This window comes from Pogona vitticeps, chromosome 5, assembly GCF_051106095.1.
Source record: "Pogona vitticeps strain Pit_001003342236 chromosome 5, PviZW2.1, whole genome shotgun sequence".
Classification (NCBI taxonomy): Eukaryota; Metazoa; Chordata; class Lepidosauria; order Squamata; family Agamidae; genus Pogona; species Pogona vitticeps.
Window position 1 is genome coordinate 111,598,017 of NC_135787.1, and position 20,461 is coordinate 111,618,477.

General features: G+C 40.4%; 1 protein-coding gene across 1 annotated transcript in view; it reads right to left on the reverse strand.

Annotated features, from left to right (window-relative positions):
* The window catches only part of FAM107B (family with sequence similarity 107 member B), a 112,875-nt gene extending 96,311 nt beyond the window's left edge, over positions 1-16,564 (reverse strand). The window contains exon 1 of the mRNA XM_078394272.1: positions 6,377-16,564. The gene's annotated coding sequence lies outside the window, so the exon portion shown is untranslated. The remainder of the gene's footprint in view (positions 1-6,376) is intronic.
* Between the last annotated feature and the right edge of the window lie 3,897 nt (positions 16,565-20,461).

Below are 20,461 nucleotides of genomic sequence, written 5' to 3' on the forward strand. Positions count from 1 at the left end.
ACTCTCCCTTGAAGTGGGGCCAGCACTGCTTAGCATTCACAGGGCTTTCCCTTTTAAAGCAGTGTGACACACACACTCAGATGTTCAGAGGTCTCTATGGGATTTGAGACTTCTGCTGTTTTTAAGAGTAGGCTTTATGGGCTCTGTTTTCAAAAAGCACAGAAAAGGCATCTGACAGACAATGGAAGTCCATCCAAAGAAGGTACACAAATGCTGTCTTTGCCTTTCAAGATCAAGCCCGTGTTGAGCTGCCAGCTCCCCCTTGTGAGTTGAATCCACTGCCTGTGGCCTCATGAATGTTAAACATTTGCAGCAGAGGAGAGTGTGTTTGAAGAATTACAGTAAATAATAGGGCTAGGAGAATACACACATCCTTTAATTTTAGATCATTTCCTTTGATTAAAGCTCCTCAGCAAAGAGTGACTGCCTTGCTAATCCACTGGGAGTTCATCTCCGGTTATTCATCACATGCCCGCAAATCCAGATGATGATTTGTTACGGACTTCTATTAAAGCCAAACAGCTATAGGAGAGTGCACAATAAGATCTAAAGGGATGCTCTTACTGCACAACCTGCTTTCCCTTTCTAAAAATTATTCTGCCAACAGTTTATCTCCCAGTAGTAAAAGGCCTTTGACTCGAATGTGTCTAAGTGTAATTTAAGCAAGGAGGGAGGGAGAGAAAATCCGGATAAACAATGGAGATTGCTTTCCCTCATAGGCTTATTGCAAGAAAGCAATTAATCTGCACCATACATCTTATCCTCTCTTTGGCAGCGAGAAAACTAAGCCAAACTTGGCTGGAATAAAGAATGCACAAGCATGCTAGGGAGCCCCCTTTACAAAGAGGGCTAGAGAAAGTGAATGCATTCAACATTCAGAGTTCTATAGGTCTAGGTTCTAGATTCTTATGTATTTTGTTTTCTTATGATTATGTACAATTATGTGGGCATTGTATAAAGATGTAAAAACAGAGCTTTGCGCATATGTTTACAATCAAACACACATCACTCACAAGGGAAGAGAGGAAGGGAGTTTACAGGAAAAGAAAAGGATCAATTTAGAGGATTCCTTAGCTGTTCTTTCCATCACAAAGATACAGTCAATGATGAAAAGCAACTAAAACAATTAGGAACAAACAAACAAACGGGGTATCTATGAGAGTTAATTAGGAAAGCAGACACTGGAAAGAGGAGGAAAGGCAATTTAAAAACTGTACTTTTAAAACCATACACAACTAACAGCATCAAATCTACAATCCAGAAGTAGTTGCCCAATGTAATCACCGGGCACTGATGATTTGTAGATTCTTTTCTAAGCAGCTCTAGTAAATATCTCAGTTGCTCTGCAGCTACACCAGACATAATCAGAGCTCATTTTAACTCGTAGTATCAGTGTTATAGATATTCATGAGTGATTTCCAAGGTTTGTTGTTGATTCTCTTGCAACAAGCCTGCTTCATATCACTGTTTCCAATCAATACCTTATTATTCTTCCTCCATGCTTCATTTGTGGAACCATCGGGATGTTTTAATTCATTCCCATCAAGAAATGTTTCAATATCTGCCCCAAACCAGCACAGATCCATTTATTAAAAAATGTGTGAGAAGTGTAATCCTTTGGCTTACTCACTGAGAAAATCATGTTTGGTGAAGTGTGAACTCTGTGAACTTTCTTTCTTACTCCGTGTTCCCAGAGAAAAATGGATTGTCTGTAGTATTCTCATTTGGGTATATCAGTAGAATAGTCTGGAAATGGTAACTATGGGCATACTGTATCTACATTGGCCCTTTTAGCGTGGGCTGGTGTGGTCTAAATAGCGTTGCTTGAGGTTGTGGGGAGGAGCAATGTGTCCTTTAACACAGTGGTCCCCAACCTTGGGCCTCCAGATGTTCTTGGACTACATCTCCCAGAAGCCTTCACCACCACCTCTTCTGGCCAGGATTTCTGGGAGCTGAAGTCCAAGAACATCTGGAGGCCCAAGGTTGAAGACCACTACTTTAACACAATGCTTGCATCCAAATGGCATTTCAACCTCAAGCAACCCTCTGGCTCTTCCTATATGATTAGAACATTTTCTCTGCTCTTCTTTTTCTTTGCCTTCTGTGTAGTGCCAATTGAGGAGCTGCTTGCAGCCATGTTTTTGATCAGCATTTCACACAATGGCAAAGAATTGTTTTTGTTTAATTAATCTAAGTGATTCAGGATATCAACAATGGTAGCAGACACACATACACACAAATAATTTCACTTCCCCTGTGCCTCTGCAGGGGTCAGGGGAAGTGCTCAGGATATTTGCTGATATCCTGAAGTGACTTGTTTAGTAAGCCAGTTCTCAATACCAGAAATTCAAACCAGAGTGAGCCTTGGCAGCTTTAACAGCTGCAAGACTCAATCTTAGTCCATTCACAGTGATTGCATGCACTGGAAACAGATTAAACTAGAGTGCACCAACCCACACCAAAAAAACCTAGATGCCTCTGACAGGGGCTCAAAATGGTGTGGGCTGGGGTGCTCTGTGGGCAAACTGGGTCAAATTGATCTGTTTATTATGTGATCATTGGGAAAAAAGAGCGAATCAATCCACCCCCACAACACATCGAATAGTAGGACAAATGCCCATCTAAACGACTTCTAGGTTTTGTGCTCTATCATAGTCCCGCTCATTTGTACATACACAGCTTTAAATCCATAATTACACCAATGGAATCATTTGCCCACAGGACACTCTGCCAAGCCTGAATCTAACATGTTGTATATCTTCACAAAATAAGTATTTAAGGAAAAATTCAAATAGCTGCTCTCGAGGTTTCCTGCCCCACGTTTAAAAAGACTAATCATTTGTGTTCCGTTTTGAGCATTACATTTTGTGGCTGCTGCAAGTTACTTTTGCCACATATTACAAGAAAATGAGTTTGCTAAACAAAATTAAAAGTTGAGTTTTGACAAAGGCATACATGGCTGCAAATTCTATGAACGGTTGGAACTAACTTGCATCTGAGGAAAAATACACAGGATTGCACTGTGAACTTGATAAATAACCTGATAATGAAAATCATGAGAGAAAGAGATCTATGAAAGAGAGAGAGAGCGAGAATATCACTGAGATGGACCTTTCACAATTATTGTCTTTTCTTTTTTTAGATCAGATTATGGCAGCTGCTCCCAAAAGAGCCAAGAATGCTGGAGGGTCAGACAGCAACACCCCAGCGAGACCTCATGATGTGAAGGGGAGGAAAAAGCAAGGGATGCCTGAAAACGCTGGAAGCGCAGGATCTGGTGCACCTACGGGGGGGGGGGGGGTGTTAATGTAAATACAGGACCATCTATTGATTGGTTTTAAAAAATGAAATGATTACTAATGTGATTAGAATGGCTAAAGAGTGGGAAAAGAAGCTGACACAAATGATGGGAGCCTTGCCTGATGTTGACATGTTTTGTGATATAATTTTTTTAAAATGGACTTATTCTCTTGTGTAAAGCCACCTCAAATCCAAACAGGATTGGGTTATCCTGACATACATCAGCCACCCAAAAGAGGGAAAATGAAAAGGGGGAGACCCAGCCAGCAGTTTGGAAAAAAGGGGGGAGGGGAAGCAAATCACAGGGAAGCTATAGATCTATGAAATTGTTAAACAGTGCTAAAAAAAACCTGCTTTCACGTAGGAAAATCCACGCTGAGCCTCTGCCTTCTAGTTCTACACAACAGGCCCAGAGGTCTCAGGACCCTTTTGCTCTTGATGACCAGGGCTCTCAAGAACTCTCACAATACTCAGAAAATCTGGCTCCTGAAAATAATTCAGGGACTGATACAGACCCCCCCCAAGTGTATGCAGAAGTAATAAACAGGTGGGAATGGGTACATAGGCAATGCAGAGCAAAACATATTGCACAGGAATTCCGATTTGTTATTTTAGAACATATACAGTCATATACACAAGCTATTGATGCATTGCACAGTGCTATACAGCAGGTCCTTGATGATGTCAACCAAAGCCTTGAGCCTGGGGATTTTGTACAGCTGAGGTTTGAAGGGACCAATCTAAGGGATCATTTGTTTTCAGTGAAGAAGATTAAAGGGGGTCTCGATGCTGAGGAATTCCTCTCTCAGCTAGCCAACCTGTTATAAAGTAACATGGAGCTGTGTCTTGAGGGCACATTGTGCCTGATTGTAACCATTGTGAAACTTCCCCATGGGGGTAGGGGCCCTTCAAGAGCATTGTGGTCTATACCTCATAGTGAAATCATAAATAAAAAATGAAATATCTAGTAGATTTCAGCAGTGAGAACAGTAAACTTTGCTTTGGGGAAGGTCCGTTAGCCATGATGGCTGAGAAGGTCCCAACAGATGCTGAGCTGACAAAAGCAGCTCTGCAGTTGTATCGAGCCGTCAACTGGCCTGTAGATAAAGAGGTCTCTCTGGCGGATAGTCCTCTTTTTGAGAATCACGTAAAGGTAAACATACAAGTTGCCTGCTATGGGGACAAAGGTTGGGGCTTATTTAAACCACAAGACCTCCAGTGCCCACATACATATACAGTATTTCTCCATGATAATCATTATTATGTGGTCTTCAACATAAAAGCCCTTTTTGGTGCTAAAAACTACTGCCTGTTTTGCCACAAATTGTACAATCACAGTCAGACTGTTTATTTTCCTGCAGGCTATGCTTAAGAAAGAACTGTTCTTCTAAAGTAGATAAAATGGAAAGGTACACGTGTTGCCAAATGACCTGCAGGTCAAGAGAGTGTTTAAAGTTACATACCAAGGTTCCCTGCAGACTCAGGAAATTTTGTGACAACTGCAGACATTTTCAAAATGAAGAGCATTTCACTAAGGACTGTGGCGGTCTGCCATGTAATGTCTGTTGGGGTCGTATGAAACAAGATGAAAAGCATCTCTGTTTCATGCAGCTGATTAAAGAGCCAGTGATCTCAACCCGTTATATATTTTATGACATAGAAGCCCATCAATCCACTGGAATTCATGTGGCAAATTACTTATTTGCCAAGGCCTTTGAGGGGAAAACTTTAGATTGCTTTTAAAAAGTGCTTTTGTGGAAACTGGAGCTGTTGATGGTGTACAGGCTTCCGGGGGCCAGAATTCTGATGATGAGGAGTGAGAGATTTGTGATAGTGGCTCAGACTATGAGGGTGAGGCTATGGCCTCTGGTGAGGCAGAGGGTGAGACTGAAGGTATTGAGGGTCCAGATAATGTTGGTCCTTCATGGCTTTCCCTGATGCTTGTGCCAGCTGCATGTATTCCCACACCCACAGGCCATTTGCATAATCAGGCTGGAGGGGTTTTGATGGAACTTGAACCCCATCAACGTACAAGGCTATAAAATTAACATTTAAGTTTTAGAAACTGAAAGGATTTTTGTCATATGTGCCACTGAAAACCTCATTGTCAACAAAGGCTATCACTAGCTGTTTAGGCAATTGACCCAGGAAAAGATTTTCTTGATTACACACAAGGCTTCCTGCCGGTATGCTGAACACTTTCATTCCCACGCGCTCAATGGGGTATTTCGCATTAGAGGTCAGAAGGGCCTCGGTGTGTCCTAGATGAACTCCCAGGGACACTTTCACCCTTTTGACAAACAGAGAGGCATTTAAAATATCCACTTTGTAATTCTCCGCAGCATCACCGCTCATGAAACAGACCATATCCTTGCTACGGGTGAGTTTGATTTTCACATCTACACCATTGAGTAACATTTTCTCCTGAAAAAATTCACTCGTTGTGCAATGGACCCATCAGATCCCATTTCCAACTGGCTCCGGTGTGTTGTGCTCTGGTTCTAAAGCCCCAGTTTCTGGCACCGGCTCCTGTGGTGGTTTGCTCCATGGTTAGATGGCCATCTTTATAAAAAACACCTGCTGCAAATTGGGTGCTCAAGCTGCCAGAGCCATAGTTCAAAAGCAGCTCTATCATGGCTCTATAGGGGTAACAATTACTGAATTACTCTGGCTGATAAGTCGGTCTCCAAGGGTGACATCCAGTTGACTAAAGAGTGAAGCAATGGGGTAATTTACCAAGGCTACTTTAGCATCAGCAGTGATGGCTGTCCTATTTGCTTTTGTGATCCTGCACACCACATAGAGAAATGTATTGTTTAAATCGATATAATCTTCACTGTTGCCAGTTATATAAAATTTGAGTTTATTAAACCCCAGGTGTGGCGCACCTGTCAAAAGTGATTTTGATGAACGCTAGGTAGTATTACTACTAATAGCTAGCAGCTACCAGTCACCAAAAACAACTATCTAGCCATCATTGTTCACTGATTAAAGTAATTATTTTTAAACTATTAAGAAGGCAGAAGTTGAGAGTGGGGGAGATGGCAGTATGTAACAAAAAATAATTTTATCTTACCTGAGAAACAGAGCAATTCTGCTCTGGAAAGTTCAGAGAAGTTATTCTTCTTTTGGACTGTAAACTATTCCTGTAAACTTCTCATGCTTGAGAAGCTCACAGACTCTTTTTTCCATCTTCCTTAGTCCAATTTTCCTTTAGCTTTAGCAAATACTTGGCATCTAATCAAAGCAAAAACTAGCATTGAGTACTGAAGAGAATTCAGCAAATGTCAAACACATTTCCTTGGAAGAACTGATCTGGGAGTGAAAGACTCTCTCTAAAATAGGGAGTGTGAGAATGAGGAAGCGAGAACTGATTTCTCTTGTGCTCATATTTCAAAAGAAGCAAGAGGCTACAATGGCTACATTCACTCTTGTGACCTAGTCCATACAACAGGCTTCTGGTCTGCAACCATTACTAGTCCAAGAATTTTCATTAAAACTTTGTGATACTCAGGACATGTTTTTTTTCTCTATTAAAATTGGAAGGAGATACCTTACAAAGGATACTTTCTGAGTGTAAAGCAGAAGTTTAAAAATGCAGCTCCTGGAATGATCTAGCCAAAAGGGACCATAGCCATGCTGGCTGCAGGATTCTGCTAACTTTTGCCCACTATAAGCCCAAATGGAGCAGACCCATTGAATCAATACCGATGTAAACCTCACTGATTATAAATGGGCCTTCTCTAGCTGGAGCTACCAGTTGGATTCAAGTCCAAGCTATGCTTTTCACTCTAAAGGTGTAAAAATAATCTCTCACAACAGTGGTCATTAGAGAGGGAGGTAGTCATCTATGAATACTCACACAGAGGTGGACATAACGAGGGTCTACTCATCTTTCTGCTGCCGCCGTGGGCTCTGCGCTCCCTTCCTATCACTCTGGAGCTAGCCACTCCTGGCAGGAGGCGGGACAACAAGCTTCCTTGCCAGGTCAGAGAATAGTTAGCTGACCACAAGCTTCATTATGTCCACCTGTGGAGGTATTCCTATTTACATGTGATGGCACAGTCAACTTGCCCATTTGCAAACTCAGAGGTGACCACATTAACAACAAAAAATGCAGGAAATGCTACAGGATTGGGGCAGGCTGATTCAGATTTTTTTTAAAAAATGTTGATCACATGATGCAACAAAAAATGTGAATCAATCTGGAGTGCCACACCTCCAGTCCATAGTCAATTTTATAACTGCATAAACTGTTTAATAATAAGTTTAAATGACATATTTACTTCTAATTACAGTAGGAGCCCGATAGCTGTATGAGATTGGTTCCAAGTCCCTCCATGAATGCTGAAAACCGCAGATAATAGTGAAGACTATACATAGCATGGTAAAAGAAAAAAATCCATTTAAAAAGTATTTTCCTAATGAGAATACATAGCATAGTCTCTGGCTCCCTCTAGTGGTCATTTCTGGGAAATGCATTGTGAACATACATATTTCTAGGTTTTTGTTTTAATATTTATATTTTCAGACTGTGGATAAGTGAAACTGCATATACTAGTCCACACAGATACTATCCAACTGGTAGTTCCAGCTGTACTTTCAAAGACAATGTGACTTTGATCATAACAATTAAAAACACAGTTTTAATATAAATGAAGTCCAATTATTAATCAATGTGGCCTTGTGGTAGACCTACTTTCACAAAACTTCCAATTTCTTAGTATCTAACCAAGGCCAGCCCTATTGGTGAAACTGAAAATGAATTTGAATTGCCACCTTTCTTCTTCCTCCAGGTCCTAAGCCCAGGAAAATTCCTTATTCAGTTTGGTAGTTTTGTTAGGACAAAAGGAAATTATCTTCCTGCTTCTCACATGAGTAGTCCTAACCTGGGACAAGTGACATTTTACAGTACAGGTTTAATGCTGTTCTGTGCAGCACCCTGTGATAGTTGGATTTCAAGACATCCAAGTGTGCTAAAATGGGTGAGCAGTGATTGCTGCAATAGCCAGTTTTTTACTATGGTAGTCTGAAGCAATCAATAAATAGTCTGTTGAGACCTGTTGCTGCAAACAGTCATGTTTGTTCTGTGTTTGCTGTTTTATCTATTCAACTGTACGTAAGTGAAAAGTTTTTATTTTTTTCTACTTCAAATGCCTCAGAGTAAGTTATTGAGACTCTAGGTGCCAGCTAATTAGAAAGAGGGATGGTGCACTCATCAACTTGAAGCTATACTCTATGAATCTCTGCACTTCTGCTGTGTAGCTAGAGAAGTTTTGACCAAAATTCAAAACTCTGCAACAATCACAACCCATGCTTGGTGACTAGCCCCTACTACAGGCTTGACAGACCCAGGCTTTTTTCCTTTTTAACATTCCCCAGGCATCTCATGGAACTCCACTTTTCTACAGTGGAAATTCATCTTTTAAATAGGCTGCAAGGGTTCTGATGCAATGGTTAATATCCCCAAATCCCATTGTTTTCAAAATCAAACATGGGCTTACAGCCATCTCTAGCTTGGGTTTCTATGGTTTGGGATTTGGCGCTGTCCATACATTCGCCAAAGAGTACAGGGACAGAACATTAGGTCCTGGTCCCCATGAAATTGTCACCATTTGCTTTGTAGTAGTAGTAGTAGTACATCATAACTAATTCCAGATGTCAAGACCTGGAGCCTGTTTGTTTTGACTATAACCTCCACAGTGTGTCGCCATTGGTCATGCTGGTTGGGACTTCTGGGAATTGAGGCCTGAAACATCTGGAGGAGCAAAATTTCCCCAGCCCTGCCCTAAACCCTTGGAGCCAATAATGAAAGGGAAGTCCAGAGGGGGCAGAGGCCTGACTTTACACAGAGATCTAAACAGCTAGTCAAATATTTATTGGGAGATTTCTAATTAAAATATGTTGGCAATCAAAACAAAGGATAGGTAACATCCACTGACGTTAGCTTCCCTTGATGTGGGATTACACTGAGAGATGACTGCCTATTTAAATTATAGAACCATCAAGATGCCAAAGGTTAGTATAATGAAAGGCCGCTGCGCTCATACGATCTGACAAGTATTCTTGCTTGAATTTGCATCCCAAGAGCATGTTAAATAATTCTGCCCAGCTCTGCAAAATGAATTTGCAGTTCATTATTAATTTGCTTCCTTAGAATTCAGGGAAGTCACTCGTAATATTTATGCTGTATATTTAATTACATGGTAATGTTGAAGCTTATTTGCTTTCGACAGAGAGAGCCTTTAAGTCCCATTGACTTTGAAAAGGAAGTTAAATATCAGTTGTTTTGTCTTCCAGTGTCTGTTTTTGAGATTATTTGGCAATACAGCCGCAAGCACAGCTTAAAGCAATTTTTCAAATCCTGAAAAAAAAAAATCAGGAAATCATTTTCCCCCCGTATTTAGCTGCCTCTGATTCTAATGCACTTATTATTGCTAGCTATGTCAAATATTTTCCCATACTATTTATAACAGAAAACACAATTCTTTATAAGTAGTGTTTGTATGTTGGGTATCTGGCTGTCGAGCCAGAAGTTTGGAGTTTGTTTCCACACTGTGCTTCCTGAGAATAGAGCCAGAGTGTGTGGCCTTGGGCAAGGTGCACAGCCCCAGGGAGCTGCGAGAAGAAAGGAGTGGTAAGCCACTTCTGAGTATTCTGTACCTGGAAAACGCTAAAAAAGAGAGGTTCCCATAAGTTAGAATTAACATAACAGCACATGATGATGATGATGAATACATGTCCAATTAGGAAGATAGTTTTGTGGGGGGGAGAGTTGAAGGGGAAGAATTCACATTAATAATTTATGCGTGCAAAACAACAGCAACAAACTTTGTGCCAGCCGATGGACAGAGGCTAATATTTTCATTTCAACGTTTTAATCATAAAACATTTAGCCTTACATGGTCTGTACTCAATATGATGCAGGTACAGTCACCTGTTTGTAACCATCATTGAGATGATATCTGATAGCCAAAAGGTACTTCAAAATATTTATTAATTTATTGGGAGCATTTTTGCCCTGAAAAAGATGCCTAGAATGGCTTTCAAGAATCGATAAAAATATATCCTATGCCTCAAGATGAACAATCTAAAAGAAACAAAAGGAAAAGGAAGTGAGAAGAAGGAGGGGGAAAAAATGAAATTTGGGTGCTAGCCTTCAGTCATAAGATGACACCATCACACGTAGAGCAGGTGAGCCCATTGCTGCAGGCTGGTCAGAAAGAGACCATATGAGGCTTACAAAGCATAGCCTTGCGAGTCACCCTCTCTTCCCAAAAGGAGGGCAACTATATCTGTGAAGATTCTCAGTCACCCAGGTGAGGTTATCTGGAAGCTGAGTCATGGCAACTGGACGTCTTTCTTATTAGGTTGAAATGTTTTGCTAATCATTCAAGTAGCTTCGTCAGTCTGAGGAGAGTTGGTAGGAGACCCCCTGATATATCCTCCAGGTTGGTTTCACTTCCCCCTGGTCTGAATAGGCTCATTAGATGGACAATGGATGGGGGGATGGGTGAAAATCCCACCTCTACAGTCCTTCTCCACCCATTGTCATGGGTCGCTAACAGTGGTCTTTCTGGTGTGTGTGGTTCTGATCTTGCTGGGAACAGATTTGTCATGCCTCCTATCATGCCTCTGTCTCCTATTTATCATGGTGCCCTTTCATCTGCCCCAGAAAGATCAGGACCAAACACACCAGAAAGACCACTGTTAATGACCCATGACAACAAGAAGAAGCTACATGGTTGACTAGTGAAATATTTCAACCTAATAAGAACAATGCCCAGTTGCCATGACAACTTCCAGGTAGGGCAACTATATGTCCTCATTTAGGGGGACAGTCCTTTAGAAGAGCTGTTCTTTTTGCTTATGCAGGTCCTCTTCTTTGGTGATATGTAAATTGACATCTACCCACCTACCCTCAGTGAGTTTCCTTGGCCAAGCAGGCACAGTAGAGGTTTTGATTGGTAGATATATCTGATCAGACTCCTGTCATTTTAAAAGTAAAATGATGGGAGGGTATCATTTGTAAAGAAAGATACAAACTATGCACACTGATATAATTATTGATAAATGGTAGGAAGGACATGGCATGGCATGTCAATAGCATATGAGCCTCAGATGTAAGGTCAGTCCCAGGAATGTATGTTTTAAAAGTACTGTTCAGACCATTCATCTGCAATAATATATTGTTGCCTAGCTAGATGTTTAAATGAAACTATTTTCTTGCACTCAACAGGAAAAAAAAAACCCAAGATCATGGTCACTGGGCCCATCACCTCCTGGGAAATAGAAGGGGAAGATATGGAAGCAGTGATAGATTTTACTTTCTTGGGCTCTGTGATCACTGCAGATGGTGACAGCAGCCACAAAATTAAAAGACACCTGTTTCTTGGGAGGAAAGTGATGACAAACCTAGACAGCATCTTAGAAAGCAGAGACATTACCTTGCTGACAAAGGTCCGCATAGTCAAAGCTATGGTTTTTCCAGTAGCGATGTATGGAAGTGAGAGCTGGACCATAAAGAAGGCTGACCACCAAAGAATTGATGCTTTAGATTTGTGGTGCTGGAGAAGGCTCTTGAGAGTCCCCTGGACTGCAAGGAGAACAAACCTATCCGTTCTGAAGGAAATCAACCCTGAGTGCTCACTGGAAGGACAGACCCTGAAGCTGAGGCTCCAATACTTTGGCCATTTCATGAGAAGAGAATCATTGGAAAAGACCCTGATGTTGGGAAAGTGTGAAGGCAAGAGGAGAAGGGGAGACAGAGGACGAGATGGTTGGACAGTGTCATCAAAGCTACCAACATGAATTTGACCCAACTCCAGGAAGTGGAAGACAGGAGGGCCTGGCGTGCTCTGGTCCATGGGGACACGAAGAGTCGGACACAACTAAATAACAAAATTTTTCTTGCAATGTGTATTTATTTCAACAAGGTATTAAAAATGTAAAGCACAGGTCATTTCAGAGAATTATGAAACATTATGCCTCATGTATTAGTCAATTTATATCCCATCTTTCTCTCCGTCTGGTTACCTAGTCACAATCTTGTGCAATATGATGAGCAGTAGTCTATTGATTATAATAATAAAGTGTGATTGTAATGGAATTTAATATATTAGATTTAATTAGTACATGCAAATTGAATAAAAAATGTCCTCTTTTTCATGAAGAACATCCTCATTTTTGGTGTACTTTGACCTCCATGTCCTCCTTTTTGGTGATGAAGCAGTGCCCTCCACCACTAAAAGGGCATTTCACTCTAGTGCTCCTGTGAACAGGGCAGGGAGGAAGGGCCAAATCCAGCTGCTGAGTGTAACAACATATGGAGGCATCAAAGAAAACAGTTTTCAAACAATATTTTATATGGTATTACTTTGTAAATAGATTAATTTAACACGTATTTTATTTTCGTTCTGAAGATCTCTATTTTGAAGAAGTTACACCTGTTTATGACCATGAAGCCTTTGAAAGATCTTAATGTTTCCCTTCTACTCTGGAAGGGTTTAAAAATTATTTAAAGGACAGAACCCGATTCCAGCAGGGATGTCCTGTAAAAAATAGTTGCATATGGGATATGCACATAAATATGAAAAGATTTCCAGGTCTATCCAGGAAAATGTCACTGAATCTTTTTGGCAAAAGCAGTCATGGTAAAAAGAGAGAGAGAGAAAGCCAAAGGCAGGTTGGGATAAGGCCAATAGAGAGAGAGAGTTGTCAGGAAGAAAAAAAAATGCCATCTGTTCAATACATATTTAAAGAATAGGGAAAGGTTAAAGGACAGAGCACAGACGGAGTTCCGACTCCTGTCCTCTGAAGATGCCGGCCACAGAGACTGGCGAAACATTAGGGGGAAAAAAACCTTAAGAACACGGCCAAACAGCCTGGAAAACCCACATTTTAAGGAAACATAACTGGAGATAAATATGTGATTTTTGGAGAATAATTTAGTGATTAGTCAACATTATGAGACAGGAATGTGTCTGGGTGTACAGAAAACAATGAAAACTGGTTGCCCAAAGTAGATAGTGTTATTCTATGTTATCATGAAAACAGTACGAAAATATGAGAATGTGAATTTCCTGCCCTCCTTTTAAAATAAATGTTACTGTGAATCTAGGCACCATCTGGGAATGTGTGGCAATAGATGCCGAGGTTTTAAAGGCAGACAGACTTACACTCTCTCACACACGCACAACTAGCTCTTCCTTTGGCACTACTAGTCTTTGAGATTTGTCACATTGCCTGAAGAGCCATGGAGTCTAGAAATTACCTTCAGCCAGCACCCTGAGATCTGGCAAACTGTGTTCCTTACACAGAAGGAGCCTTGCTGCCAGGACTAGAGCCTGGGTTATATATATTAAACATCCACAGATACAATTGATAATGCAGATTTATCAATCATATCTTTGTGTTTCTATCTGTTCATTCAAAAAATTTCAAAAAAAATTACTGTATTCGTCCATAGGTATGGGACTTGTGGCTCTCTCATGAACAGCATAGTCAATGGTTACAACTGATGGGAGTTGCACCTTCTGGAAGGCCCCCGCCGCCCATCTGCACTACATAATTTGGATACACATAGCCAGACTGCTAAGGGTTATTTTCCAACTAAAATATTTGTTTCCTAAATGACATTGTGAATGAATAATATTAACCAAAAAAAAAAAAAGAGGAACAGGAAGGTCTTACCACCAAAAAGGCATGTACTGCATCACTTGACATAACTGTCATTATCCTATCTAATTTAACTTTCAGCGTCCAACAAGGATCCCTTAGGGCAGTGAGGATCCCATGTAGCTCCCAGCCGGGCCACATGTAGTTCCCAAGGGCATTTTTGCAGTCACCAAGGCCATCCCAGAGCACTCCTCATTAAAAACATTTAAACACAAATTACTGTATCTAAAAACACCCCAGTTTCTATCCCGTAAGGCTTTTTTGCATGGAAGGCCTTAGGCTGACATAATTTTGAAAACAGAAACCATAAGTGCTTGTCTAGGCACTTTCTGTTTACATATTCTTTTAACAAATGGCTGACAGCAGTAATTTCCGGTTTTGGTTCGGCTAGGCAAAAATATAATCCCCCCAGCTTCCTAAGATTGTGCACCCATACACTAGGTGTGCTTATTAATTACAGTAGGATAATAAATACAGGATTTTCTTGGTGTTTTGATGGGTACATATATATATATATGTAGCAAGAAAAAAAGGTAAATATGAAAGGAATGGTAAAAACAGCAGGAATAGGTAGAAACAGAGAGGATTTAAGTAAAGCAGATAGGGTGAAAGAAAAACCAACATATTTTGTCACTTGTTTCCATTCTAAAAGGAATGTGCAATAAAAGGTAATTATTAATTAAGCGCACTTGTATGTGCCAAAATATTTACATCTACAGTAGTTGTGTTTATACTTTAGTGTACACATTTGCTTTCTCCTGCTTGGCAACCTCCAAATGTGTTGGATTACATATGCCATCATGTCCAATTGGGAGGATTATGTCACCTGGGTCAGGGAGGATGATGTCACCTGTAATCCAATCCATCTAAAGACTGCTGGGGATGGGGAAGGCAGAATTGTATAATGGTACTGTGGGAGGTGACTAGGTGCAATCCAACTCCCACCAAAGAAGATGCATATCATTGCATGGGGAAGGAGTAGACAGAGAAAGAAGCTCCTCCTTGAGTTCCCCAAATTGTTCTTTCCCAAATTGTGTCAGCTTCTTGCTAGTAATTAGCAGAGTCCTTCTGAAGAAAAAAACACACACACACATACGCTCTTCTTCTTCAAGACACATGTATTTACAATATGTACAATATGTACAAATGTACAGAGCAGCAGTCCTTCGGCGTGGCAACAATATAGAGGCAAAGTAGTGTATAGAGGATAGCAGAATAGAGAATAAAGGAATATACATTATATACACACAGTACACTTATATACATACTTCTGTCCCATCAAGACAGGTGTAGCATCATCTTCAGACACACCTCTTCCAAGTCACTGTGACTCAGCACTTCTGAGACTACACAGGTGATCATTAGGGCAGCTTATTATCACTACTGTCTTGACCTGTTCAGGTCTGTAAAATTCTCAATATTCTAACAAATTGTGCTCTAACCCCATAGTGACTTTCCTTCAACCTAGACTTCAACATGGGATTGCTGATGTCACTTCCTTCCTTCTCATATTTCTCTCTCTTTGGAAGGGCACATAGGCAATACCTTGTGTTTGTTCTCCAGAAGTGAGGGGCAACCATGGCTCCTGGAATCTCTTCACCTTTGCAGTCCCAACGTATTTTCCTAACAGCTTTGTTATTTTCTTAGAAAAAGAAGTGTGGGTGTGATTTATTTCCAAAATAAGACGTGGGCTCTGTTAACCATTCCAATTCTCAGGGGCTGACTCCGTATATTAATTCAGCTGCTGCTTCCTCTGCTAACTCATATGAAAACAATGATGATTGTAATAATTACAGTTTATTAACTGACTTAGAAGTGTGGAATGGTTATTCTAGTTTTTGAACTGCCATCACTAGCAGTCAACAAGATGTTTTCCTCCACAAAAAAACAAGGTATTTGTGAGATCAATTTTTCACTCATTAGCAAGACACAATAAAGGACTGCCAAGTTCAAAGCGCTTTTAAAGACCAATACCCAAATTTTATATTTAGATGTGAGGTAAGTAGTCATCATCATCATCATCATCATCATCATCATCATCATCATCATCATCATCATCATCATCATCATCATCTTAGAATTGCAGAGATAGATTAACAAAGGCTGTAATTTTACTTTTCCCACTGCATTTTCAGTAATGTTGTATGGCTCATTTTACTCCTAAGTGAAATAGTTACACGTGTATTTGCTGGCTTAGAACTACAAGTGCCTGAGAAGAAAAGGTGCCTGAGGGGGGACATAATTGAGATATATAAAATTATGCAGGTGATGGATAAAGTGATAGTGGGAAGCTCATTTCCCTCTCATGCAATACCAGAACCCAGGGGCATCCACTCAAATTGAATGTTGGGAGAGTGAGAACAGACAAAAGAAAATCTTTCTTTACCCAGCGTGTTGTTAGTCTCTGGAACTTCTTGCCACATGATGTGGTGATGGCATCTGGCTTAGATGTCTTTAAAAGGGGATTGGACAGATTCCTGGAGGAAAGGTCTATCTCAGGTTACAAGCCATGATGGGGATGTACAATATCCAGGCTTAGAAGGAAGGTACCTCCAAATGCCAGATGCAGGGGAGAGGTATCAGGGGACAGGTATCTAGTTGTCTCATGTGCTCCCAGAGGCATCTGGTGGGGCCACTGAAAGTCTATCAGAAAGTCTATCAATCAATCAATTGTTTATTTACGGTCAAAGACCAGCAATATATTACAATTAAAATATATTGTGATGCCACTGTGAGATACAGGAAGCTGGACTAGATGGGCACTTGGCCTGATCCAGCAGGGTTCTTCTTATGTCCATATGCACATCTACAGCAATCTAGTTAAGCAGACTTGGGTTTAATGAGTACAGAACTGAGTAGCATGCTGTGTGTTCCAAATAAGGCATAAGTATTTTTCCCTCAGGTTTAACACCCAATCAATTTAGCTCTTCCTGGTGTCCTAGTATTCCTGTTATAACCATTCATAAACACCAACTGGTGACGAGGCCCAGTTCCATTGTTTGAAGGACCATAAAATTATAAGCACAATTCAAACACTACCTTTGTGAGTATTGTCTACTCCATTCTCACACTACTAAAATTGTGTTCTTTTAAAAGAAAAAAACATGCAAGCAAATGAGTTGATGTCGTTTCATGATGTTTTGCCAGTGTTGTTCACCATAAGGAACTGGCAGAGTTGTCATAGAAAATAGTTATGCCACACCACACATCAGACTGAACTCACAGCAAATCTGCTGGCAAACTGAACAGTAAAGATATGCAATAGGGTATTTTAAAAAAATCCTCCTCCTCAAAAAATGAGGCCCTGGCATGAGTCTGGAGAAAGTTTGGTTCCACTTAGGTCCCACTGAAATCACAACTAAATTAGAATTCAGTTCACAGACTTTATTTGAATCAAAATCAAGGAGTATTTCCAATATTTTCAAATCATATTGGAACATCATGAATTATGGCCATGATGACAGTAACAAAAAAGAAAAGAGTAGGAAATACAAGCTTAGCATACTGACATGTGGTATTAAGGATGTCTGTCATTTTATAGATCTTCATTTATACCTGGGGATTTCCATCCATACATCAACTAGGAAATAAGTTAAAACATATGAGGAAAGTGGTGAGGGAATAAATGGTTCATAAGACAGTGTGGTAGATCTCTATTACTTCACTTCTGGAGATTACTGTAATCCTCTACTTGACCTTAAAAACTAATTGTACTTTCCTTCCCACAACATTTTCCTAACTGAAGAATGACTGCATGTTGCCAGGTTCTGGTAATGTGAAGTTCCTGTTAAGTTCCTGAAATACTGCATAATACTTTGTTTTTCAATGATGATTGTATCAATTTCCCCAAAGTGACTCACTGTGGATTAGCCTGATGATATACTTGAGCAAAGTCAATTTAATAAAAATGTGTGAATTATTAACTTATTATCCTTAGGTGGTGATATAACTAAGTAATTACTTTACATGTCAGTAACACCACAATGTTTCAAAATATGACTCATATCTGACTGAGGGGTTCAGGAAGCTACATTGGGGACCCACAAGATTTTTTTCAGAGTCCAACCCCTCAGATACCAGTGATCCTTTCCAGCACTTGATGAATGGAACTTCTGCTTGGCATAGTAGCTTACACCAAAAGATGTGACTTTCAACATTCAAATAGTGAACTTATGTATCATGACATGTTAAGCACAGAGTTCCATCATTCAGGAGATATTTGAACATAAAAATATAAAATATATTGAATATCCACATTTGGAAAATGGGTTTTGAGACATTGGTCTCAATCTCTGCTTCTCCGATGAAGCCCTACTTTCTTAACATTATCAGCTTCCTTATCTGGTTTATCCAACTGTCCATCTTCGAAGCATATTATTTAATGTCTTGATTAGAGTTAAGATCTTAACTTGCTTCTCTCTCTGTCTCTCTCTGTCTCTCTCTGTCTCTCTCTGTCTCTTCCTTCCTTCCTTCCTTCCTTCCTTCCTTCCTTCCTTCCTTCCTTCCTTCCTTCCTTCCTTCCTTCCTTCCTTCCTTCCTTCCTTCCTTCCTTCCTTCCTTCCTTCCTTCCTTCCTTCCTTCCTTCCTTTTTGGAGTATCTAGAACAGGAATGGTCAAAACGTACTCACTTTTGTTGCCAGCACTTTATGTTGTATTATTTTGAAGGGACAACACATTTACACTTTTATACAAGCTGTATACTCACTGCTTTACATTGTAGCCAAGTGTCATTTCTTCAGTGTAGTCACATGAAAAGGTATACTAAAATATTTATGAAATGTGAGGGGGTGTACTCACTTCTGTGATATACTGTAAATAGTGGGGACCCATGCATCATTCAGCACCAGTAATACCTATTTTTCAAAGCTGCATATTCTGCTGGATGTGGAGTTTTATTTTTGCTTTTTTTCAGTCTGAGGCATTTTTAGTGGTGTGTGTGACCTCCAGAGGATTCTGGGGATAGAAAATTGAGCCCTGGGCTTGCCAAAGGGGCTGTTTCTACCTTGGAACATTATTCTTCAATAGTTGTAAATTCCATGTTATTTGGATTTGTTTTGGTTTTATTCTTCGGATGGTGATTGAGCTTATGTTCTATCAACATATTTGAAATGGAGGTAATAGAACTAGCCTGTGTCATAGGGAATAACAAACACTGAGATCTCTTATGGGAAAGTCTTGATGCTTGAACTTGTTGGTTAAAAGAACCAACAGTTTAAAAAGCCCTCTTTGGACCCCGCAATACTGAAGAATTACTGACCAGTATCTAACATCCCATTCTTCGGGAAAGTGTTAGAGCGGGTTGTGGCCTCCCAGCACCAGAGGTTCCTGGATGAGAGAGACTATCTAGACCCATTTCAATCTGGCTTCAGGCCTGGTTATTGGACAGAGATGGCTTTGGTTGCCTTGGTAGATTATGTACGTTGGGAACTGGATAGGGGAACCATGTCCCTCTTGGTTTGCAGGACCTCTCTGCAGCTTTTGATACTATCGACCACAGTATCCTCCTGACTCGTCTGTCTGGAATGGGACTTGGGGGCATTGTTTTATGGTGGCTCCAGTCTTTCTTAGAAGAGAGAAATCAGAAGGTGGTGCGGGGGACTCCTGTTTGAAACCTCGACTGCTGACCTCTGGGGTCCCTCAGGGCTCTATTTTGTCTCCTGTGTTATTTAACATCTATATAAAACCACTGGGAGAGATTATCTGGAGTTTTGTTAGTAGTTCTTGTGTTTTGGACATTTTTGAAATTTCTGCACACTGTTGATCTTTGCCTTAATTTTGCCTATTAATTGATGTAAGATGCCTCCTTATTCATTTTTCACAATTTTTAAATATCACCTTTTAATGATGTTAACCACCATTATACACTCATTGTTTTCAACTTCAAATACTGTCTTTAATTTTTGTAAGCTGCCTTGGGTCCTTTTCAAGGAGAAAGGCAGGATACAAATATTTTTTTTTCCAAGATGGATATGCAGAATACATCATGCGAAAGGCTGGATATCAACAACCTCAGATATGCAGATGATACCACTCTGATGGCAGAAAGTGAAGAGGAATTAAAGAACGTTGTAATGAGGGTGAAAGAGGAGAGTGCAAAAAACGGCCTGAAACTCAACATCAAAAAAACTAAGATCATGGCCATTGGTCCCATCAAGAAAGCAGACTGCTGAAGAATTGATGCCTTTGAATTGTGGTACTGGAGGAGGCTCTTGAGAGTCCCCTGGACTGCAAGGAGAACAAACCTATCCATTCTAAAGGAAATCAACCCTGAGTGCTCACTGGAAGGACAGACCCTGAAGCTGAGGCTCCAGTACTTTGGCCATCTCATGAGAAGAGAAGACTCCTTGGAAAAGACCTTGATGTTAGGAAAGTGTGATGGCAAGAGGAGAAGGGGACGACAGAGGATGAGATGGCTGGACAGTGTCTGCGAAGCAACCAACATGAATTTGGCACAACTACGGGAGGCAGTGGAGGATAGGAGAGC